We start from the raw sequence: 26973 nt of genomic DNA, 5'->3' as shown, positions 1-26973 counted from the left end.
TGTACCATATGGCGCCGCATGCACTCATCCCCGATGAACCTGTGACGAAAAGAAAACAAATAATTAGTGCTCTCCACAACTTCATAATTCTGAAAATTTCATACGAATTTGTAAAGCATAAAATGAAATAAAGTATCGAATATCGACATATTTCTTACCAAAAGAGAGCAATATACACTCAGCTATCCATTGCACGAAGATATGTTTAATTTGAAGAAATGCTATGTGCACAGCACTAGCGATATTCTCGTAGAACATGTCCCCGTATGCACACATTCCATACTATCCTGTGACGAAAGAAAAGAAATAGATTAGTACACTCGACCACATCTTCAGTCTGTAAATATCATCTGAATTCACAAAGCATAATACAAAAGTATTCAATCATCGAGGAATCAATTCCCAAAAACGAATATTCACGTTGCTGCCCGTTGCACGTATACACATTTGGAGTGAAGAAATGCTACGTGCACAGCACTAGCCATCTTCTTGTACCATATGTCGCCGCATGCACTCATCCCCGATGAACCTGTGACGAAAAGAAAACATATAATTAGTGCTCTCCACAACTTCATATTTCTGAAAATTTAATATGAATTTGTAAAGCATAAAACGAAATAAAATATCGAATATCGACATATTTCTTACCAAAAGAGAGCAATATACACTCAGCTATCCATTGCACGAAGATATGTTTAATTTGAAGAAATGCTATGTGCACAGCACTAGCGATATTCTCGTAGAACATGTCCCCGTATTCACACATCCCATACTATCCTGTGACGAAAGAAAAGAAATAGATTTGTACACTCGACCACATCTTCAGTCTGTAAATATCATCTGAATTCGCAAAGCATAATACAAAATTATTCAATCATCGAGGTGTCACTTCCCAAAAACGAATATTCACGTTCCTGCCCGTTGCACGTATGTACATTTGGAGTGAAGATATGCTATGTGCTTAGCACTAGCCACCTTCTTGTACCATATTTCGCCGCATGCACTCATCCCCGATGAACCTGTGACGAAAAGAAAACAAATAATTAGTGCTCTCCACAACTTCATAATTCTGAAAATTTCATATAAATTTGTAAAGCATAAATTGAAATAAAATATCGAATATTGACATATTTCTTACCAAAAGAGAGCAATATACACTCAGCTATCCATTGCACGAAGATATGTTTAATTTGAAGAAATGCTATGTGCACAGCACTAGCGATATTCTCGTAGAACATGTTCCCGTATTCACACATCCCATACTATCTTCTGACGAAAGAAAAAAAATAGATTAGGACACTCGACCACATCTTCAGTCTGTAAATTTGATCCGATTTCGTATAGCAAAGTACAAAAGTATTCTATCATCGAGGTGTCACTTCCCAAAAACGAATATTCACGTTCCTGCCCGTTGCACGTATACACATTTGGAGTGAAGAAATGCTATGTGCACAGCACTAGCCATCTTCTTGTACCATATAGCGCCGCATGCACTCATCCCCGATGAACCTGTGACGAAAAGAAAACAAATAATTAGTGCTCTCCACAACTTCATAATTCCGAAAATTTCATATGAATTTGTGAAGCATAAAATGAAATAAAATATCGAATATCGACATATTTCTTACCAAAGGAGAGCAATATACACTCAGCTATCCATTGCACGAAGATATGTTTAATTTGAAGAAATGCTGTGTGCACAGCACTAGCGATATTCTCGTAGAACATGTCCTCGTATGCACACATTCCATACTATCCTGTGACGAAAGAAAAGAAATATATTAGTACACTCGACCACATCTTCAGTCTGTAAATATCATCTGAATTCGCAAAGCATAATACAAAAGTATTCAATCATCGAGGAATCACTTCCCAAAAACGAATATTCACGTTCCTGCCCGTTGCTCGTATACACATTTGGAGTGAAGAAATGCTATGTGCACAGCACTAGCCATCTTCTTGTACCATATGTTGCCGCATGCACTCATCCCCGATGAACCTGTGACGAAAAGAAAACAAATAATTAGTGCTCTCCACAACTTCATAATTCTGAAAATTTCATATGAATTTTTAAAGCATAAAATGAAATATAATATCGAATATCGACATATTTCTTACCAAAAGAGATCAATATACACTCAGCTATCCATTGCGCGTAGATATGTTTAATTTGAAGAAATGCTATGTGCACAGCACTAGCGATATTCTCTTAGAACATGTCCCCGTATGCACACATTCCATACTATCCTGTGACGAAAGAAAAGAAATAGATTAGTACACTCGACCACATCTTCAGTCTGTAAATATCATCTGAATTTGCAAAGCATAGTACAAAAGTATTCAATCATCGAGGAATCACATCCCAAAAACGAATATTCACGTTGCTCCCCGTTGCACGTATACACATTTGGAGTGAAGAAATGCTATGTGCACAGCACTAGCCATCTTCTTGTACCATATGTCGCCGCATGCACTCATCCCCGATGAACCTGTGACGAAAAGAAAACAAATAATTAGTGCTCTCCACAACTTAATATTTCTGAAAATTTCATATGAATTTGTAAAGCATAAAACGAAATAAAATATCGAATTTCGACATATTTATTACCAAAAGAGAGCAATATACACTCAGCTATCCACTGCACGAAGAAATGTTTAATTTGAAGAAATGCTATGTGCACAGCACTAGCGATATTCTCGTAGAACATGTCCCCGTATTCACACATCCCATACTATCCTGTGACGAAAGAAAAGAAATAGATTAGTACACTCGACCACATCTTCAGTCTGTAAATATCATCTGAATTCGCAAAGCATAATACAAAAGTATTCAATCATCGAGGTGTCACTTCCCAAAAACGAATATTCACGTTCCTGCCCGTTGCACGTATATACATTTGGAGAGAAGAAATGCTATGTGCACAGCACTAGCCACCTTCTTGTACCATATGTCGCCGCATGCACTCATCCCCGATGAACCTGTGACGAAAAGAAAACAAATAATTAGTGCTCTCCACAACTTCATAATTCTGAAAATTTCATATGAATTTGTAAAGCATAAAATGAAATAAAATATCGAATATCGACATATTTCTTACCAAAAGAGAGCAATATACACTCAGCTATCCACTGCATGAAGAAATGTTTAGTTTGAAGAAATGCTATGTGCACAGCACTAGCGATATTCCCGTAGAACATGTCCCCGTATTCACACATCCCTTACTATCCTGTGACGAAAGAAAAGAAATAGATTATTACACTCGACCACATCTTCACTCAGTAAATATCATCTGAATTCGCAAAGCATAATACAAAAGTATTCAATCATCGAGGAATCACTTCCCAAAAACGAATATTCACGTTGCTGCCCATTGCACGTATATACATTTTGAGTGAAGGAATGCTATGTGCACAGCACTAGCCGTCTTCTTGTACCATATGTCGCCGCATGCACTCATCCCCGATGAACCTGTGACGAAAAGAAAACAAATATTTAGTACTCTCCACAACTTCATAATTCTGAAAATTTCATATGAATTTGTAAAGCATAAAATGAAATAAAATATCGAATATCGACATATTTCTTACCAAAAGAGAGCAATATACACTCAGCTATCCATTGCACGAAGATATGTTTAATTTGAAGAAATGCTATGTGCACAGCACTAGCGATATTCTCGTAGAACATGTCCCCGTATTCACACATCCCATTTCATCCTGCGACGAAAGAAAAGAAATAGATTAGTACACTCGACCACATCTTCAGTCTGTAAATTTGATCTGATTTCGTAAAGCAAAGTACAAAAGTATTCTATCATCGAGGTGTTACTTCCCAAAACCGAATATTCACGTTCCTGCCCGTTGCACGTATATTTATTTGGAGTAAAGAAATGCTATGTGCACAGCACTAGCCAATTTCTTGTGCCATATGTCGCCGCATGCACTCATCCCCGATGAACTTGTGACGAAAAGAAAACAAATAATTAGTGCTCTCCACAACTTCATAATTCTGAAAATTTCATATGAATTTGTAAAGCATAAAATGAAATAAAATATCGAATATCGACATATTTCTTACCAAAAGAGAGCAATATACACTCAGCTATCCATTGCACGAAGATATGTTTAATTTGAAGAAATGCTATGTGCACAGCACTAGCGATATTCTCGTAGAACATGTCCCCGTATGCACACATTCCATACAATCCTGTGACGAAAGAAAAGAAATAGAATAGTACACTCGACCTCATCTTCAGTCTGTTAATTTGATCTGATTTCGTATAGCAAAGTACAAAAGTGTTCTATCATCAAGGTGTCACTTCCCAAAAACGAATATTCACGTTCCTGCCCGTTGCACGTATACACATTTTGAGTGAAGAAATGCTAAGTGCACAGCACTAGCCATCTTCTTGTACCATATGTCGCCGCATGCACTCATCCCCGATGAACCTGTGACGAAAAGAAAACAAATAATTAGTGCTCTCCACAACTTCATAATTCTGAAAATTGCATATGAATTTGTAAAGCATAAAATGATTTAAAATATCGAATATCGACATACTTCTTACCAAAATAGAGCAATATACACTCAGCAATCCTTTGCACGAAGATATGTTTAATTTGCAGAAATGCTACGTGCACAGCACTAGCGATATTCTCGTAGAACATGTCCCCGTATGCACACATTCCATACTACCCTGTGACGAAAGAAAAGAAATAGATTAGTACACTCGACCGCATCTTCAGTCTGTAAATTTGATCTGATTTCGTATAGCAAAGTATAAAAGTATTCTATCATCGAGGTGTCACTTCCCAAAAACGAATATTCACGTTCCTGCCCGTTGCACGTATACACATTTGGAGTGAAGAAATGCTATGTGCACAGCACTAGCCATCTTCTTGTACCATATGTCGCCGCATGCACTCATCCCCGATGAACCTGTGACGAAAAGAAAAAAAATAATTAGTGCTCTCCACAACTTCATAATTCTGAAACTTTCATATGAATTTGTAAAGCATAAAATGAAATAAAATATCGAATATCGACATATTTCTTACCAAAAGAGAGCAATATACACTCAGCTATCCATTGCACGAAGATATGTTTAATTTGAAGAAATGCTATGTGCACAGCACTAGCGATATTCTCGTAGAACATATCCCCGTATGCACACATTCCATACTATCCTGTGACGAAAGAAAAGAAATAGATTAGTACACTCGACCGCATCTTCAGTCTGTAAATTTGATCGGATTTCGTATAGCAAAGTACAAAAGTATTCTATCATCGAGGTGTCACTTCCCAAAAACGAATATTCACGTTCCTGCCCGTTGCACGTATACACATTTGGAGTGAAGAAATGCTATGTGCACAGCACTAGCCATCTTCTTGTACCATATGTCGCCGCATGCACTCATCCCCGATGAACCTGTGACGAAAAGAAAAAAAATAATTAGTGCTCTCCACAACTTCATAATTCTGAAAATCTCATATGAATTTGTAAAGCATAAAATGGAATAAAATATCGAATATCGACATAAATCTTACCAAAAGAGAGCAATATACACTCAGCTATCCACTGCACGAAGATATGTTTAATTTGAAGAAATGCTATGGGCACAGCACTAGCGATATTCTCGTAGAACATGTCCCCGTATGCACACATTCCATACTACCCTGTGACGAAAGAAAAGAAATAGATTAGTACACTCGACCGCATCTTCAGTCTGTAAATTTGATCTGATTTCGTATAGCAAAGTACAAAAGTATTCTATCATCGAGGTGTCACTTCTTAAAAACGAATATTCACGTTCCTGCCCGTTGCACGTATACACATTTGGAGTGAAGAAATGCTATGTGCACAGCACTAGCCAGCTTCTTGTACCATATGTCGCCACATGCACTCATCCCCGATGAACCTGTGACGAAAAGAAAACAAATAATTAGTGCTCTCCACAACTTCATAATTCTGAAAATTTCATATGAATTTGTAAAGCATAAAATGAAATAAAATATCGAATATCGACATATTTCTTACCAAAAGAGAGCAATATACACTCAGCTATCCATTGCACGAAGATATGTTTAATTTGAAGAAATGCTATGTGCACAGCACTAGCGATATTCTCGCAGAACATGTCCCCGTATGCACACATCCCATACTATCCTGTGACGTAAGAAAAGGAATAGATTAGTACACTCGACCACATCTTCAGTCAGTAAACTTGATCTGATTTCGTATAGCAAAGTACAAAAGTGTTCTATCATCGAGGTGTCACTTCCCAAAAACGAATATTTACGTTGCTGCCCGTTGCACGTATACACATTTGGAGTGAAGACATGCTATGTGCACAGCACTAGCCATCTTCTTGTAAAATATGTCGCCGCATGCACTCATCCCCGACGAACCTGTGACGAAAAGAAAACAAATAATTAGTGCTCTCCACAACTTCATAATTCTGAAAATTTCATTTGAATTTGTAAAGCATAAAATGGAATAAAATACCGAATATCGACATATTTCTTACCAAAAGAGAGCAATATACACTCAGCTATCCATTGCACGAAGATATGTTTAATTTGAAGAAATGCTATGTGCACAGCACTAGCGATATTCTCGTAGAACATGTCCCCGTATGCACACATTCCATACTACCCTGTGACGAAAGAAAAGAAATAGATTAGTACACTCGACCGCATCTTCAGTCTGTAAATTTGATCTGATTCGTATAGCAAAGTACAAAAGTATTCTATCATCGAGGTGTCACTTCCCAAAAACGAATATTCACGTTCCTGCCCGTTGCACGTATACACATTTGGAGTGAAGAAATGCTATGTGCACAGCACTAGCCATCTTCTTGTACCATATGTCGCCGCATGCACTCATCCCCGATGAACCTGTGACGAAAAGAAAACAAATAATTAGTGCTCTCCACAACTTCATAATTCTGCAAATTTCATATGAATTTGTAAAGCATAAAATGGAAGAAAATATCGAATATCGACATGTTTCTTACCAAAAGTGAGCATTATACACTCATCAATCCATTGCACGAGGATATGTCTAATTTGAAGAAATTCTATGTGCACAGCACTAGCGATATTCTCGTAGAACATGTCCCTGTATGCACAAATTCCATACTATCCTGTGACGAAAGAAAAGAAATAGTTTAGTACACTCGACCTCATCTTCAGTCTGTAAATTTGATCTGATTTCGTATAGCAAAGTACAAAAGTATTCTATCATCGAGGTGTCACTTCCCAAAAACGAATATTCACGTTCCTCCCCGTTGCACGTATACACATTTGGAGTGAAGAAATGCTATGTGCACAGCACTAGCCATCCTCTTGTACCATATGTCGCCGCATGCACTCATCCCCGATGAACCTGTGACGAAAAGAAAACAAATAATTAGTGCTCTTCAGAACTTCATAATTCTGAAAATTTCATATGAATTTGTAAAGCATAAGATGGAAGAAAATATCGAATATCGACATATATCTTACCAAAAGTGAGCAATATACACTCAGCTATCCATTGCACGAGGATATGTTTAATTTGAAGAAATGCTATGTGCACAGCACTAGCGATATTCTCGTAGAACATGACCCCGTATGCACAGATCCCATACTATCCTGTGACGAAAGAAAAGGAATAGATTGGTACACTCGACCACATCTTCAGTCTGTAAGTTTGATCTGATTTCGTATAGCAAAGTACAAAACTATTCTATCATCAAGGTGTCACTTCCCAAAAACGAATATTTACGTTGCAGCCCGTTGAACGTATACTCATTTGGCGTGAAGAATTGCTATGTGCACAGCACTAGCCATCTTCTTGTACCATATGTCGCCGCATGCACTCATCCCCGATGAACCTGTGACGAAAAGAAAACAAATAATTAGTGCTCTCCACAACTTCATAAATCTGAAAATTTCATATGAATTTGTAAAGCATAAAATGAAGTAAAATATCGAATATCGACATATTTCTTACCAAAAGAGAGTAATATACACTCAACTATCCATTGCACGAAGATATGTTTAATTTGATGAAATGCTATGTGCACAGCACTAGCGATATTCTCGTAGAACATGTCCCCGTATTCACACATCCCATACTATCCTGTGACGAAGCAAAAGAAATAGATTAGTACATTCTACCGCATCACCAGTCTGTAAATTTCATATGAATTCGTAATGCACAACACTAAAGTATTCAATCATCGAGGTGTCACTTCCCAAAAACGAATATTCAGTTTCCTGCCCGTTGCACGTATACACATTAGGAGTGAAGAAATGCTATGTGCACAGCACTAGCCATCTTCTTGTACCATATGTCGCCGCATGCACTCATCCCCGATGAACCTGTGACGAAAAGAAAACAAATAATTAGTGCTCTCCACAACTTCAAAATTCTGAAAATTTCATATGAATTTGTAAAGCATAAAATGAAATAAAATATCGAATATCGACATATTTCTTACCAAAAGAAAGCAATATACACTCAGCTATCCATTGCACGTAGATAAGTTTAATTTGAAGAATTGCTATGTGCACAGCACTAGCGATATTGTCGTAGAACATGCCCCCGTATGCACACATTCCATACTATCCTGTGACGAAAGAAAAGAAATAGATTAGTACACTCGACCACATCTTCAGTCTGTAAATTTGATCTGATTTCGTATAGCAAAGTGCAAAAGTATTCTATCATCGAGGTGTCACTTCCCAAAAACGAATATTCACGTTCCTGCCCGTTGCACGTATACACATTTGGAGTGAAGAAATGCTATGTGCACAGCACTAGCGATCTTCTTGTACCATATGTCGCCGCATGCACTCATCCCCGATGAACCTGTGACGAAAAGAAAACAAATAATTAGTGCTCTCCACATCTTCATAATTCTGAAAATTTCATATGAATTTGTAAAGCATAAAATGAAGTAAAATATCGAATATCGACATATTTCTTACCAAAAGAGAGCAATATACACTCAACTATCCATTTCACGAAGATATGTTTAATTTGAAGAAATGCTATGTGCACAGCACTAGCGATATTCTCGTAGAACATGTCCCCGTATTCACACATCCCATAGTATCCTGTGACGAAAGAAAAGAAATAGATTAGTACACTCGACCACATCTTCAGTCTGTAAATTTGATCTGATTTCGTGTAGCAAAGTACAAAAGTATTCTATCATCGAGGTGTCACTTCCCAAAGGCGAATATTCACGTTGCTGCCCGTAGCACGTATACACATTTGGAGTGAAGAAATGCTATGTGCACAGCACTAGCCATCTTCTTGTAAAATATGTCGCCGCATGCACTCATCCCCGACGAACCTGTGACGAAAAGAAAACAAATAATTAGTGCTCTCCACAACTTCATAATTCTGAAAATTTCATTTGAATTTGTAAAGCATAAAATGGAATAAAATACCGAATATCGACATATTTCTTACCAAAAGAGAGCAATATACACTCAGCTATCCATTGCACGAAGATATGTTTAATTTGAAGAAATGCTATGTGCACAGCACTAGCGATATTCTCGTAGAACATGTCCCCGTATGCACACATTCCATACTACCCTGTGACGAAAGAAAAGAAATAGATTAGTACACTCGACCGCATCTTCAGTCTGTAAATTTGATCTGATTCGTATAGCAAAGTACAAAAGTATTCTATCATCGAGGTGTCACTTCCCAAAAACGAATATTCACGTTCCTGCCGTTGCACGTATACACATTTGGAGTGAAGAAATGCTATGTGCACAGCACTAGCCATCTTCTTGTACCATATGTCGCCGCATGCACTCATCCCCGATGAACCTTTGACGAAAAGAAAACAAATAATTAGTGCTCTCCACAACTTCATAATTCTGCAAATTTCGTATGAATTTGTAAAGCATAAAATGGAAGAAAATATCGAATATCGACATATTTCTTACCAAAAGTGAGCATTATACACTCATCAATCCATTGCACGAGGATATGTTTAATTTGAAGAAATTCTATGTGCACAGCACTAGCGATATTCTCGTAGAACATGTCCCTGTATGCACAAATTCCATACTATCCTGTGACGAAAGAAAAGAAATAGTTTAGTACACTCGACCGCATCTTCAGTCTGTAAATTTGATCTGATTTCGTATAGCAAAGTACAAAAGTATTCTATCATCGAGGTGTCACTTCCCAAAAACGAATATTCACGTTCCTGCCCGTTGCACGTATACACATTTGGAGTGAAGAAATGCTATGTGCACAGCACTAGCCATCTTCTTGTACCATATGTCGCCGCATGCACTCATCCCCGATGAACCTGTGACGAAAAGAAAACAAATAATTAGTGCTCTTCACAACTTCATAATTCTGAAAATTTCATATGAATTTGTAAAGCATAAAATGGAAGAAAATATCGAATATCGACATATATCTTACCAAAAGTGAGCAATATACACTCAGCTATCCATTGCACGAGGATATGTTTAATTTGAAGAAATGCTATGTGCACAGCACTAGCGACATTCTCGTAGAACATGACCCCGCATGCACAGATCCCATACTATCCTGTGACGAAAGAAAAGGAATAGATTAGTACACTCGACCACATCTTCAGTCTGTAAGTTTGATCTGATTTCGTATAGCAAAGTACAAAAGTATTCTATCATCAAGGTGTCACTTCCCAAAAACGAATATTTACGTTGCAGCCCGTTGAACGTATACACATTTGGCGTGAAGAATTGCTATGTGCACAGCACTAGCCATCTTCTTGTACCATATGTCGCCGCATGCACTCATCCCCGATGAACCTGTGACGAAAAGAAAAAAAATAATTAGTGCTCTCCACAACTTCATAAATCTGAAAATTTCATATGAATTTGTAAAGCATAAAATGAAGTAAAATATCGAATATCGACATATTTCTTACAAAAAGAGAGTAATATACACTCAACTATCCATTGCACGAAGATATGTTTAATTTGATGAAATGCTATGTGCACAGCACTAGCGATATACTCGTAGAACATGTCCCCGTATTCACACATCCCATACTATCCTGTGACGAAGCAAAAGAAATAGATTAGTACATTCTACCGCATCACCAGTCTGTAAATTTCATATGAATTCGTAATGCACAACACTAAAGTATTCAATCATCGAGGTGTCACTTCCCAAAAACGAATATTCAGTTTCCTGCCCGTTGCACGTATACACATTAGGAGTGAAGAAATGCTATGTGCACAGCACTAGCCATCTTCTTGTACCATATGTCGCCGCATGCACTCATCCCCGATGAACCTGTGACGAAAAGAAAACAAATAATTAGTGCTCTCCACAACTTCAAAATTCTGAAAATTTCATATGAATTTGTAAAGCATAAAATGAAATCAAATATCGAATATCGACATATTTCTTACCAAAAGAAAGCAATATACACTCAGCTATCCATTGCACGTAGATAAGTTTAATTTGAAGAATTGCTATGTGCACAGCACTAGCGATATTGTCGTAGAACATGCCCCCGTATGCACACATTCCATACTATCCTGTGACGAAAGAAAAGAAATAGATTAGTACACTCGACCACATCTTCAGTCTGTAAATTTGATCTGATTTCGTATAGCAAAGTGCAAAAGTATTCTATCATCGAGGTGTCACTTCCCAAAAACGAATATTCACGTTCCTGCCCGTTGCACGTATACACATTTGGAGTGAAGAAATGCTATGTGCACAGCACTAGCCATCTTCTTGTACCATATGTCGCCGCATGCACTCATCCCCGATGAACCTGTGACGAAAAGAAAACAAATAATTAGTGCTCTCCACATCTTCATAATTCTGAAAATTTCATATGAATTTGTAAAGCATTAAATGATATAAAATATCGAATATCGACATACTTCTTACCAAAAGAGAGCAATATTCACTCAGCTATCCATTGCACGAAGATATGTTTAATTTGAAGAAATTCTATGTGCACAGCACTAGCGATATTCTCGTAGAACATGTCCCTGTATGCACAAATTCCATACTATCCTGTGACGAAAGAAAAGAAATAGATTAGTACAATCGACCGCATCTTCAGTCTGTAAATTTGATCTGATTCGTATAGCAAAGTACAAAAGTATTCTATCATCGAGGTGTCACTTCCCAAAAACGAATATTCACGTTCCTGCCCGTTGCACGTATACACATTTGGAGTGAAGAAATGCTATGTGCACAGCACTAGCCATCTTCTTGTACCATATGTCGCCGCATGCACTCATCCCCGATGAACCTGTGACGAAAAGAAAAAAAAAAATTAGTGCTCTCCACAACTTCATAATTCTGAAAATTTCATATGAATTTGTAAAGCATAAAATGATATAAAATATCGAATATCGACATACTTCTTACCAAAAGAGAGCAATATGCACTCAGCTATCCATTGCACGAAGATATGTTTAATTTGAAGAAATGCTATGTGCACAGCACTAGCGATATTCTCGTAGAACATGTCCCCGTATGCACACCCCCCATACTATCCTGTGACGAAAGAAAAGAAATAGATTAGTACACTCGACCACATCTTCAGTCTGTAAATTTGATCTGATTTCGTATAGCTAAACACAAAAGTATTCTATCATCGAGGTGTCACTTCCCAAAAACGAATATTCACGTTGCTGCCCGTTGCACGTATACACATTTGGAGTGAAGAAATTCTATGTGCACAGCACTAGCCATCTTCTTGTAAAATATGTCGCCGCATGCACTCATCCCCGACGAACCTGTGACGAAAAGAAAACAAATAATTAGTGCTCTCCACAACTTCATAATTCTGAAAATTTCATTTGAATTTGTAAAGCATAAAATGGAATAAAATACCGAATATCAACATATTTCTTACCAAAAGAGAGCAATATACACTCAGCTATCCATTGCACGAAGATATGTTTAATTTGAAGAAATGCTATGTGCACAGCACTAGCGATATTCTCGTAGAACATGTCCCCGTATGCACACATTCCATACTACCCTGTGACGAAAGAAAAGAAATAGATTAGTACACTCGACCGCATCTTCAGTCTGTAAATTTGATCTGATTCGTATAGCCAAGTACAAAAGTATTCTATCATCGAGGTGTCACTTCCCAAAAACGAATATTCACGTTCCTGCCCGTTGCACGTATACACATTTGGAGTGAAGAAATGCTATGTGCACAGCACTAGCCATCTTCTTGTACCATATGTCGCCGCATGCACTCATCCCCGATGAACCTGTGACGAAAAGAAAACAAATAATTAGTGCTCTCCACAACTTCATAATTCTGCAAATTTCATATGAATTTGTAAAGCATAAAATGGAAGAAAATATCGAATATCGACATATTTCTTACCAAAAGTGAGCAATATACACTCATCAATCCATTGCACGAGGATATGTTTAATTTGAAGAAATTCTATGTGCACAGCACTAGCGATATTCTCGTAGAACATGTCCCTGTATGCACAAATTCCATACTATCCTGTGACGAAAGAAAAGAAATAGTTTAGTACACTTGACCGCATCTTCAGTCTGTAAATTTGATCTGATTTCGTATAGCAAAGTACAAAAGTATTCTATCATCGAGGTGTCACTTCCCAAAAACGAATATTTACGTTCCTGCCCGTTGCACGTATACACATTTGGAGTGAAGAAATGCTATGTGCACAGCACTAGCCATCTTCTTGTACCATATGTCGCCGCATGCACTCATCCCCGATGAACCTGTGACGAAAAGAAAACAAATAATTAGTGCTCTCCACAACTTCATAATTCTGCAAATTTCATATGAATTTGTAAAGCATTAAATGATATAAAATATCGAATATCGACATACTTCTTACCAAAAGAGAGCAATATACACTCAGCTATCCATTGCACGAAGATATGTTTAATTTGAAGAAATTCTATGTGCACAGCACTAGCGATATTCTCGTAGAACATGTCCCTGTATGCACAAATTCCATACTATCCTGTGACGAAAGAAAAGAAATAGATTAGTACACTCGACCGCATCTTCAGTCTGTAAATTTGATCTGATTCGTATAGCAAAGTACAAAAGTATTCTATCATCGAGGTGTCACTTCCCAAAAACGAATATTCACGTTCCTGCCCGTTGCACGTATACACATTTGGAGTGAAGAAATGCTATGTGCACAGCACTAGCCATCTTCTTGTACCATATGTCGCCGCATGCACTCATCCCTGATGAACCTGTGACGAAAAGAAAAAAAATAATTAGTGCTCTCCACAACTTCATAATTCTGAAAATTTCATATGAATTTGTAAAGCATAAAATGATATAAAATATCGAATATCGACATACTTCTTACCAAAAGAGAGCAATATACACTCAGCTATCCATTGCACGAAGATATGTTTAATTTGAAGAAATGCTATGTGCACAGCACTAGCGATATTCTCGTAGAACATGTCCCCGTATGCACACACCCCATACTATCCTGTGACGAAAGAAAAGAAATAGATTAGTACACTCGACCACATCTTCAGTCTGTAAATTTGATCTGATTTCGTATAGCTAAACACAAAAGTATTCTATCATCGAGGTGTCACTTCCCAAAAACGAATATTCACGTTGCTGCCCGTTGCACGTATACACATTTGGAGTGAAGAAATGCTATGTGCACAGCACTAGCCATCTTCTTGTAAAATATGTCGCCGCATGCACTCATCCCCGACGAACCTGTGACGAAAAGAAAACAAATAATTCGTGCTCTCCACAACTTCATAATTCTGAAAATTTCATTTGAATTTGTAAAGCATAAAATGGAACAAAATACCGAATATCGACATATTTCTTACCAAAAGAGAGCAATATACACTCAGCTATCCATTGCACGAAGATATGTTTAATTTGAAGAAATGCTATGTGCACAGCACTAGCGATATTCTCGTAGAACATGTCCCCGTATGCACACATTCCATACTACCCTGTGACGAAAGAAAAGAAATAGATTAGTACACTCGACCGCATCTTCAGTCTGTAAATTTGATCTGATTTCGTATAGCAAAGTATAAAAGTATTCTATCATCGAGGTGTCACTTCCCAAAAACGAATATTCACGTTCCTGCCCGTTGCACGTATACACATTTGGAGTGAAGAAATGCTATGTGCACAGCACTAGCCATCTTCTTGTACCATATGTCGCCGCATGCACTCATCCCCGATGAACCTGTGACGAAAAGAAAAAAAATAATTAGTGCTCTCCACAACTTCATAATTCTGAAAATTTCATATGAATTTGTAAAGCATAAAATGAAATAAAATATCGAATATCGACATATTTCTTACCAAAAGAGAGCAATATACACTCAGCTATCCATTGCACGAAGATATGTTTAATTTGAAGAAATGCTATGTGCACAGCACTAGCGATATTCTCGCAGAACATGTCCCCGTATGCACACATCCCATACTATCCTGTGACGTAAGAAAAGGAATAGATTAGTACACTCGACCACATCTTCAGTCAGTAAACTTGATCTGATTTCGTATAGCAAAGTACAAAAGTGTTCTATCATCGAGGTGTCACTTCCCAAAAACGAATATTTACGTTGCTGCCCGTTGCACGTATACACATTTGGAGTGAAGACATGTTATGTGCACAGCACTAGCCATCTTCTTGTACCATATGTCGCCGCATGCACTCATCCCCGATGAACCTGTGACGAAAAGAAAACAAATAATTAGTGCTCTCCACAACTTCATAATTCTGAAAATTTCATTTGATTTTGTAAAGCGTAAAATGGAATAAAATACCGAATATCGACATATTTCTTACCAAAAGAGAGCAATATGCACTCAGCTATCCATTGCACGAAGATATGTTTAATTTGAAGAAATGCTATGTGCACAGCACTAGCGATATTCTCGTAGAACATGTCCCCGTATGCACACATTCCATACTACCCTGTGACGAAAGAAAAGAAATAGATTAGTACACTCGACCGCATCTTCAGTCTGTAAATTTGATCTGATTCGTATAGCAAAGTACAAAAGTATTCTATCATCGAGGTGTCACTTCCCAAAAACGAATATTCACGTTCCTGCCCGTTGCACGTATACACATTTGGAGTGAAGAAATGCTATGTGCACAGCACTAGCCATCTTCTTGTACCATATGTCGCCGCATGCACTCATCCCCGATGAACCTGTGACGAAAAGAAAACAAATAATTAGTGCTCTCCACAACTTCATAATTCTGCAAATTTCATATGAATTTGTAAAGCATAAAATGGAAGAAAATATCGAATATCGACATATTTCTTACCAAAAGTGAGCAATATACACTCATCAATCCATTGCACGAGGATATGTTTAATTTGAAGAAATTCTATGTGCACAGCACTAGCGATATTCTCGTAGAACATGTCCCTGTATGCACAAATTCCATACTATCCTGTGACGAAAGAAAAGAAATAGTTTAGTACACTCGACCGCATCTTCAGTCTGTAAATTTGATCTGATTTCGTATAGCAAAGTACAAAAGTATTCTATCATCGAGGTGTCACTTCCCAAAAACGAATATTCACGTTCCTGCCCGTTGCACGTATACACATTTGGAGTGAAGAAATGCTATGTGCACAGCACTAGCCATCTTCTTGTACCATATGTCGCCGCATGCACTCATCCCCGATGAACCTGTGATGAAAAGAAAACAAATAATTAGTGCTCTTCACAACTTCATAATTCTGAAAATTTCATATGAATTTGTAAAGCATAAAATGGAAGAAAATATCGAATATCGACATATATCTTACCAAAAGTGAGCAATATACTCTCAGCTATCCATTGCACGAGGATATGTTTAATTTGAAGAAATGCTATGTGCACAGCACTAGCGATATTCTCGTAGAACATGACCCCGTATGCACAGATCCCATACTATCCTGTGACGAAAGAAAAGGAATAGATTAGTACACTCGACCACATCTTCAGTCTGTAAGTTTGATCTGATTTCGTATAGCAAAGTACAAAAGTATTCTATCATCAAGGTGTCACTTCCCAAAAACGAATATTTACGTTGCAGCCCGTTGAACGTATACACATTTGGCGTGAAGAATTGCTATGTGCACAGCACTAGCCATCTTCTTGTACCATATGCCGCCGCATGCACTCATCCCCGATGAACCTGTGACGAAAAGAAAACAACTAATTAGTGCTCTCCACAACTTCATAAATCTGAAAATTTCATATGAATTTGTAAAGCATAAAATGAAGTAAAATATCGAATATCGACATATTTCTTACCAAAAGAGAGTAATATACACTCAACTATCCATTGCACGAAGATATGTTTAATTTGATGAAATGCTACGTGCACAGCACTAGCGATATTCTCGTAGAACATGTCCCCGTATTCACACATCCCATACTATCCTGTGACGAAGCAAAAGAAATAGATTAGTACATTCTACCGCATCACCAGTCTGTAAATTTCATATGAATTCGTAATGCACAACACTAAAGTATTCAATCATCGAGGTGTCACTTCCCAAAAACGAATATTCAGTTTCCTGCCCGTTGCACGTATACACATTAGGAGTGAAGAAATGCTATGTGCACAGCACTAGCCATCTTCTTGTACCATATGTCGCCGCATGCACTCATCCCCGATGAACCTGTGACGAAAAGAAAACAAATAATTAGTGCTCTCCACAACTTCAAAATTCTGAAAATTTCATATGAATTTTTAAAGCATAAAATGAAATAAAATATCGAATATCGACATATTTCTTACCAAAAGAAAGCAATATACACTCAGCTATCCATTGCACGTAGATAAGTTTAATTTGAAGAATTGCTATGTGCACAGCACTAGCGATATTGTCGTAGAACATGCCCCCGTATGCACACATTCCATACTATCCTGTGACGAAAGAAAAGAAATAGATTAGTACACTCGACCACATCTTCAGTCTGTAAATTTGATCTGATTTCGTATAGCAAAGTGCAAAAGTATTCTATCATCGAGGTGTCACTTCCCAAAAGCGAATATTCACGTTCCTGCCCGTTGCACGTATACACATTTGGAGTGAAGAAATGCTATGTGCACAGCACTAGCCATCTTCTTGTACCATATGTCGCCGCATGCACTCATCCCCGATGAACCTGTGACGAAAAGAAAACAAATAATTAGTGCTCTCCACAACTTCATAATTCTGAAAATATCATATGAATTTGTAAAGCATAAAATGGAATAAAATATCGAATATCGACATAAATCTTACCAAAAGAGAGCAATATACACTCAGCTATCCATTGCACGAAGATATGTTTAATTTGAAGAAATGCTATGTGCACAGCACTAGCGATATTCTCGTAGAACATGTCCCCGTATGCACACATTCCATACTACCCTGTGACGAAAGAAAAAAAATAGATTAGTACACTCGACCGCATCTTCAGTCTGTAAATTTGATCTGATTTCGTATAGCAAAGTACAAAACTATTCTATCATCGAGGTGTCACTTCCCAAAAACGAATATTTACGTTGCTGCCCGTTGCACGTATACACTTTTGGAGTGAAGAAATGCTATGTAAACAGCACTAGCCATCTTCTTGTACCATATGTCGCCGCATGCACTCATCCCCGATGAACCTGTGACGAAATGAAAACAAATAATTAGTGCTCTCCACAACTTCATAACTCTGAAAATTTCATATGAATTTGTAAAGCATAAAATGAAATAAAATATCGAATATCGACATATTTCTTACCAAAAGAGAGCAATATACACTCAGCTATCCATTGCACGAAGATATGTTTAATTTGAAGGAATGCTATGTGCACAGCACTAGCGATATTCTCGTAGAACATGTCCCCGTATGCACACACCCCATACTATCCTGTGACGAAAGAAAAGAAATAGATTAGTACACTCGACCACATCTTCAGTCTGTAAATTTGATCTGATTTCGTATAGCTAAACACAAAAGTATTCTATCATCGAGGTGTCGCTTCCCAAAAACGAATATTCACGTTGCTGCCCGTTGCACGTATACACATTTGGAGTGAAGAAATGCTATGTGCACAGCACTAGCCATCTTCTTGTACCATATGTCGCCGCATGCACTCATCCCCGATGAACCTGTGACGAAAAGAAAACAAATAATTAGTGCTCTCCACAACTTCATAATTCTGAAAATTTCATATGAATTTGTAAAGCATAAAATGAAATAAAATATCGAATATCAACATATTTCTTACCAAAAGAGAGCAATATACACTCAGCTATTGATTGCACGAAGATATGTTTAATTTGAAGAAATGCTATGTGCACAGCACTAGCGATATTATCGTAGAACATGTCCCCGCATGCACACATTCCATACTATCCTGTGACGAAAGAAATGAAATAGATTAGTACACTCGACCGCATCTTCAGTCTGTAAATTTGATCTGATTTCGTATAGCAAAGTACAAAAGTATTCCATCATCGAGGAGTCACTTCCCAAAAACGAATATTCACGTTCCTGCCCGTTGCACGTATACACATTTGGAGTGAAGAAATGCTATGTGCACAGCACTAGCCATCTTCTTGTACCATATGTCGCCGCATGCACTCATCCCCGATGAACCTGTGACGAAAAGAAAAAAAATATTTAGTGCTCTCCACAACTTCATAATTCTGAAAATCTCATATGAATTTGTAAAGCATAAAATGGAATAAAATATCGAATATCGACATAAATCTTACCAAAAGAGAGCAATATACACTCAGCTATCCATTGCACGAGGATATGTTTAATTTGAAGAAATGCTATGTGCACAGCACTAGCGATATTCTCGTAGAACATGTCCCCGTATGCACACATTCCATACTACCCTGTGACAAAAGAAAAGAAATAGATTAGTACCCTCGACCGCATCTTCAGTCTGTAAATTTGATCTGATTTCGTATAGCAAAGTACAAAAGTATTCTATCATCGAGGTGTCACTTCCCAAAAACGAATATTCACGTTCCTGCCCGTTGCACGTATACACATTTGGAGTGAAGAAATGCTATGTGCACAGCACTAGCCATCTTCTTGTACCATATGTCGCCGCATGCACTCATCCCCGATGAACCTGTGACGAAAAGAAAACAAATAATTAGTGCTCTCCACAACTTCATAATTCTGAAAATTTCATATGAATTTGTAAAGCATAAAATGAAATAAAATATCGAATATCGACATATTTCTTACCAAAAGAGAGCAATATACACTCAGCTATCCATTGCACGAAGATATGTTTAATTTGAAGAAATGCTATGTGCACAGCACTAGCGATATTCTCCCAGAACATGTCCCTGTATGCACACATACCATACTATCCTGTGACGTAAGAAAAGGAATAGATTAGTACACTCGACCACATCTTCAGTCTGTAAATTTGATCTGATTTCGTATAGCAATGTACAAAAGTGTTCTATCATCGAGGTGTCACTTCCCAAAAACGAATATTTACGTTGCTGCCCGTTGCACGTATACACATTTGGAGTGAAGAATTGCTATGTGCACAGCACTAGCCATCTTCTTGTACCATATGTCGCCGCATGCACTCATCCCCGATGAACCTGTGACGAAAAGAAAACAAATAATTAGTGCTCTCCACAACTTCATAATTCTGAAAATTTCATATGAATTTGTAAAGCATAAAATGAAATAAAATATCGAATATCGACATATTTCTTACCAAAAGAGAGCAATATACACTCAGCTATCCATTGCACGAAAATATGTTTAATTTGAAGAAATGCTATGTGCACAGCACTAGCGATATTCTCGTAGAACATGTCCCCGTATTCACACATCCCATACTATCCTGTGACGAAAGAAAAGAAATAGATTAGTACACTCGACCACATCTTCAGTCTGTAAATTTGATCTGATTTCGTGTAGCAAAGTACAAAAGTATTCTATCATCGAGGTGTCACTTCCCAAAAACGAATATTCACGTTGCTGCCCGTTGCACGTATACACATTTGGAGTGAAGAAATGCTATGTGCACAGCACTAGCCATCTTCTTGTACCATATGTCGCCGCATGCTCTCATCCCCGATGAACCTGTGACGAAAAGAAAAAAAATAATTAATGCTCTCCACAACTTCATAATTCTGAAAATTTCATATGAATTTGTAAAGCATAAAATGAAATAAAATATCGAATATCGACATATTTCTTACCAAAAGAGAGCAATATACACTCAGCTATCCATTGCACGAAGATATGTTTAATTTGAAGAAATGCTATGTGCACAGCACTAGCGATATTCTCGTAGAACATGTCCCCGTATGTACACATTCCATACTATCCTGTGACGAAAGAAAAGAAATAGATTAGTACACTCGACCACATCTTCAGTCTGTAAATTTGATCTGATTTCGTGTAGCAAAGTACAAAAGTATTCTATCATCGAGGTGTCACTTCCCAAAAGAGAATATTCACGTTGCTGCCCGTTGCACGTATACACATTTGGAGTGAAGGAATGCTATGTGCACAGCACTGGCCATCTTCTTGTACCATATGTCGCCGCATGCACTTATCCCCGATGAACCTGTGACGAAAAGAAAACAAATAATTAGTGCTCTCCACAACTTCATAATTCTGAAAATTTCACATGAATTTGTAAAGCATAAAATGGAATAAGATATCGAATATCGACATATTTCTTACCAAAAAAGAGCAATATACACTCAGCTATCCATTGCACGAAGATATGTTTAATTTAAAGAAATGCTATGTGCACAGCACTAGCGATATTCTCGTAGAACATGTCCCCGTATGCACACATTCCATACTATCCTGTGACGAAAGAAAAGAAATAGATTAGTACACTGGACAACATCTTCAGTCTGTAAATTTGATCTGATTTCGTATAGCAAAGTGCAAAAGTATTCTATCATCGAGGTGTCACATCCCAAAAACGAATATTCGCGTTCCTGCCCGTTGCACGTATACACATTTGGAGTGAAGAAATGCTATGTGCACAGCACTAGCTATCTTCTTGTACCATATGTCGCCGCATGCACTCATCCCCGATGAACCTGTGACGAAAAGAAAACAAATAATTAGTGCTCTCCACAACTTCATAATTCTGAAAATTTCATATAAATTTGTAAAGCGTAAAATGAAGTAAAATATCGAATATCGTCATATTTCTTACCAAAAGAGAGCAATATACACTCAGCTATCCATTGCACGAAGATATGTTTAATTTGAAGAAATGCTATGTGCATAGCACTAGCGATATTCTCGTAGAACATGTCCCCGTATTCACACATCCCATACTATCCTGTGACGTAAGAAAAGAAATAGATTAGTACACTTGACCACATCTTCAGACTGTAAATTTGATCTGATTTCGTGTAGCAAAGTACAAAAGTATTCTATCATCGAGGTGTCACTTCCCAAAAACGAATATTCACGTTGCTGCCCGTTGCACGTATACACATTTGGAGTGAAGGAATGCTATGTGCACAGCACTAGCCATCTTCTTGTACCATATGTCGCCGCATGCACTCATCCCCGATGAACCTGTGACGAAAAGAAAGCAAATAATTAGTGCTCTCCACAACTCCATAATTCTGAAAATTTCATATGAATTTGTAAAGCATAAAATGGAATAAAATATCGAATATCGACATATTTCTTACCAAAAGAGAGCAATATACACTCAGCTATCCATTGCACGAAGATATGTTTAATTTGAAGAAATGCTATGTGCACAGCACTAGCGATATTCTCGTAGAACATGTCCCCGTATGCACACATTCCATACTACCCTGTGACGAAAGAAAAGAAATAGATTAGTACACTCGACCGCATCTTCAGTCTGTAAATTTGATCTGATTCGTATAGCAAAGTACAAAAGTATTCTATCATCGAGGTGTCACTTCCCAAAAACGAATATTCACGTTCCTGCTCGTTGCACGTATACACATTTGGAGTGAAGAAATGCTATGTGCACAGCACTAGCCATCTTCTTGTACCATATGTCGCCGCATGCACTCATCCCCGATGAACCTGTGACGAAAAGAAAACAAATAATTAGTGCTCTCCACAACTTCATAATTCTGAAAATTTCATATGAATTTGTAAAGCATAAAATGGAAGAAAATATCGAATATCGACATATTTCTTACCAAAAGTGAGCAATATACACTCAGCTATCCATTGCACGAGGATATGTTTAATTTGAAGAAATGCTATGTGCACAGCACTAGCGATATTCTCGTAGAACATGTCCCCGTATGCACACATCCCATACTATCCTGTGACGAAAGAAAAGGAATAGATTAGTACACTCGACCACATCTTCAGTCTGTAAGTTTGATCTTATTTCGTATAGCAAAGTACAAAAGTGTTCTATCATCGAGGTGTCACTACCCAAAAACGAATATTTACGTTGCTGCCCGTTGCAAGTATACACATTTGGACTGAAGAAATGCTATGTGCACAGCACTAGCCATCTTCTTGTACCATATGTCGCCGCATGCACTCATCCCCGATGAACCTGTGACGAAAAGAAAACAAATAATTAGTGCTCTCCACAACTTCATAATTCTGAAAATTTCATATGAATTTGTAAAGCATAAAATGAAGTAAATTATCGAATATCGACATATTTCTTACCAAAAGAGAGCAATATACACTCAGCTATCCATTGCACGAAGATATGTTTAATTTGAAGAAATGCTATGTGCACAGCACTAGCGATATTCTCATAGAACATGTCCCCGTATGCACACATTCCATACTACCCTGTGACGAAAGAAAAGAAATAGATTAGTACACTCGACCGCATCTTCAGTCTGTAAATTTGATCTGATTCGTATAGCAAAGTACAAAAGTATTCTATCATCGAGGTGTCACTTCCCAAAAACGAATATTCACGTTCCTGCCCGTTGCACGTATACACATTTGGAGTGAAGAAATGCTATGTGCACAGCACTAGCCATCTTCTTGTACCATATGTCGCCGCATGCACTCATCCCCGATGAACCTGTGACGAAAATAAAACAAATCATTAGTGCTCTCCACAACTTCATAATTCTGAAAATTTCATATGAATTTGTAAAGCATAAAATGGAATAAAATATCGAATATCGACATATTTCTTACCAAAAGTGAGCAATATACACTCAGCTATCCATTGCACGAGGATATAGTTAATTTGAAGAAATGCTATGTGCACAGCACCAGCGATATTCTCGTAGAACATGTCCCCGTATGCACACATCCCATACTATCCTGTGACGAAAGAAAAGGAATAGATTAGTACACTCGACCACATCTTCAGTCTGTAAGTTTGATCTGATTTCGTATAGCAAAAGTACAAAAGTGTTCTATCATCGAGGTGTCACTTCCCAAAAACGAATATTTGCGTTGCTGCCCGTTGCACGTATACACATTTGGAGTGAAGAAATGCTATGTGCACAGCACTAGCCATCTTCTTGTACCATATGTCGCCGCATGCACTCATCCCCGATGACCCTGTGACGAAAAGAAAACAAATAATTAGTGCTCTCCGAAACTTCATAATTCTGAAAATTTCATATGAATTCGTAAAGCATAAAAAGAAATAAAATATCGAATATCGACAGATTTCTTACCAAAAGAGAGCAATATACACTCAACTATCCGTTGCACGAAAATATGTTTAATTTGAAGAAATGCTATGTGCACAGCACTAGCGATATTCTCGTAGTACATGTCCCAGTATTCACACATCCCATACTATCCTGTGACGAAGCAAAAGGTATAGATTAGTACATTCTACCGCATCACCAGTCTGTAAATTTCATACGAATTCGTAAAGCACAACACTAAAGTATTCAATCATCGAGGTGTCACTTCCCAAAAACGAATATTCACGTTCCTGCCCGTTGCACGTATACACCTTTGGAGTGAAGAATTGCTATGTGCACAGCACTAGCCATCTTCTTGTACCATATGTCGCCGCATGCACTCATCCCCGATGAACCTGTGACGAAAAGAAGACAAGTAATTAGTGCTCTCCACAACTTCATAATTCTGAAAATTTCATATGAATTTGTAAAGCATAATATGAAATAAAATATCGAATATCGACATATTTCTTACCAAAAGAGAGCAATATGCACTCAGCTATCCATTGCACGAAGATATGTTTAATTTGAAGAAATGCTATGTGCACAGCACTAGCGATATTCTCGTAGAACATGTCCCCGTATGCACACATCCCATACTATCCTGTGACGAAAGAAAAGGAATAGATTAGTACACTCGACCACATCTTCAGTCTGTAAATTTGATCTGATTTCGTATAGCAAAGTACAAAAGTGTTCTATCATCGAGGTGCCACTTCCCAAAAACGAATATTTACGTTGCTGCCCGTTGCACGTATACACATTTGGAGTGAAGAAATGCTATGTGCACAGCACTAGCCATCTTCTTGTACCATATGTCGCCGCATGCACTCATCCCCGATGAAGTGTGACGAAAAGAAAACAAATAATTAGTGCTCTCCACAACTTCATAATTCTGAAAATTTCATATGAATTTGTAAAGCATAAAAAGAAATAAAATATCGAATATCGACATATTTCTTACCAAAAGAGAGCAATATACACTCAGCTATCCATTGCACGCAGATATGTTTAATTTGAAGAAATGCTATGTGCACAGCACTAGCGATATTCTCGTAGAACATGTCCCCACATGTACACATTCCATACAATCCTGTGACGAAAGAAAAGAAATAGATTAGTACATTCTACCGCATCACCAGACTGTAAATTTCATATGAATTCGTAAAGCACAACACTAAAGTATTCAATCATCGAGGTGTCACTTCCCAAAAACGAATATTCACGTTCCTGCCCGATGCACGTATACGCATTTGGAGTGAAGAAATGCTATGTGCACAGCACTAGCCATCTTCTTGTACCATATGTCGCCGCATGCACTCATCCCCGATGAACCTGTGACGAAAAGAAAACAAATAATTAGTGCTCTCCACAACTTCATAATTCTGAAAATTTCATATGAATTTGTAAAGCATAAAATGGAAGAAAATATCGAATATCGACATATTTCTTACCAAAAGTGAGCAATATACACTCAGCTATCCATTGCACGAGGATATGTTTAATTTCAAGAAATGCTATGTGCACAGCACTAGCGATATTCTCGTAGAACATGTCCCCGTATGCACACATCCCATACTATCCTGTGACGAAAGAAAAGGAATAGATTAGTACACTCGACCGCATCTTCAGTCTGTAAATTTGATCTGATTTCGTATAGCAAAGTACAAAATTATTCTATCATCGAGGTGTCACTTCCCAAAAACGAATATTTACGTTGCTGCCCGTTGCACGTATACACATTTGGAGTGAAGAAATGCTATGTGCACAGCACTAGCCATCTTCTTGTACCATATGTCGCCGCATGCACTCATCCCCGATGAACCTGTGACGAAAAGAAAACAAATAATTAGTGCTCTCCACAACTTCATAATTCTGAAAATTTCATATGAATTTGTAAAGCATAAAAAGAAATAAAATATCGAATATCGACATATTTCTTACCAAAAGAGAGCAATATACACTCAACTATCCATTGCACGAAGATATGTTTAATTTGAAGAAATGCTATGTGCACAGCACTAGCGATATTCTCGTAGAACATGTCCCCGTATTCACACATCCCATACTATCCTGTGACGAAGCAAAAGAAATAGATTAGTACATTCTACCGCATCACCAGTCTGTAAATTTCATATGAATTCGTAAAGCACAACACTAAAGTATTCAATCATCGAGGTGTCACTTCCCAAAAGCGAAAATTTACGTTCCTGCCCGTTGCACGTATACACATTTGAAGTGAAGAAATGCTATGTGCACAGCACTAGCCATCTTCTTGTACCATATGTCGCTGCATGCACTCATCCCC

Source organism: Schistocerca serialis, chromosome 5, assembly GCF_023864345.2.
Source record: "Schistocerca serialis cubense isolate TAMUIC-IGC-003099 chromosome 5, iqSchSeri2.2, whole genome shotgun sequence".
In the NCBI taxonomy this organism is placed as follows: domain Eukaryota; kingdom Metazoa; phylum Arthropoda; class Insecta; order Orthoptera; family Acrididae; genus Schistocerca; species Schistocerca serialis.
The sequence above is the reverse complement of the archived record's forward strand: the minus strand, read 5'-3'. Positions refer to the sequence as shown.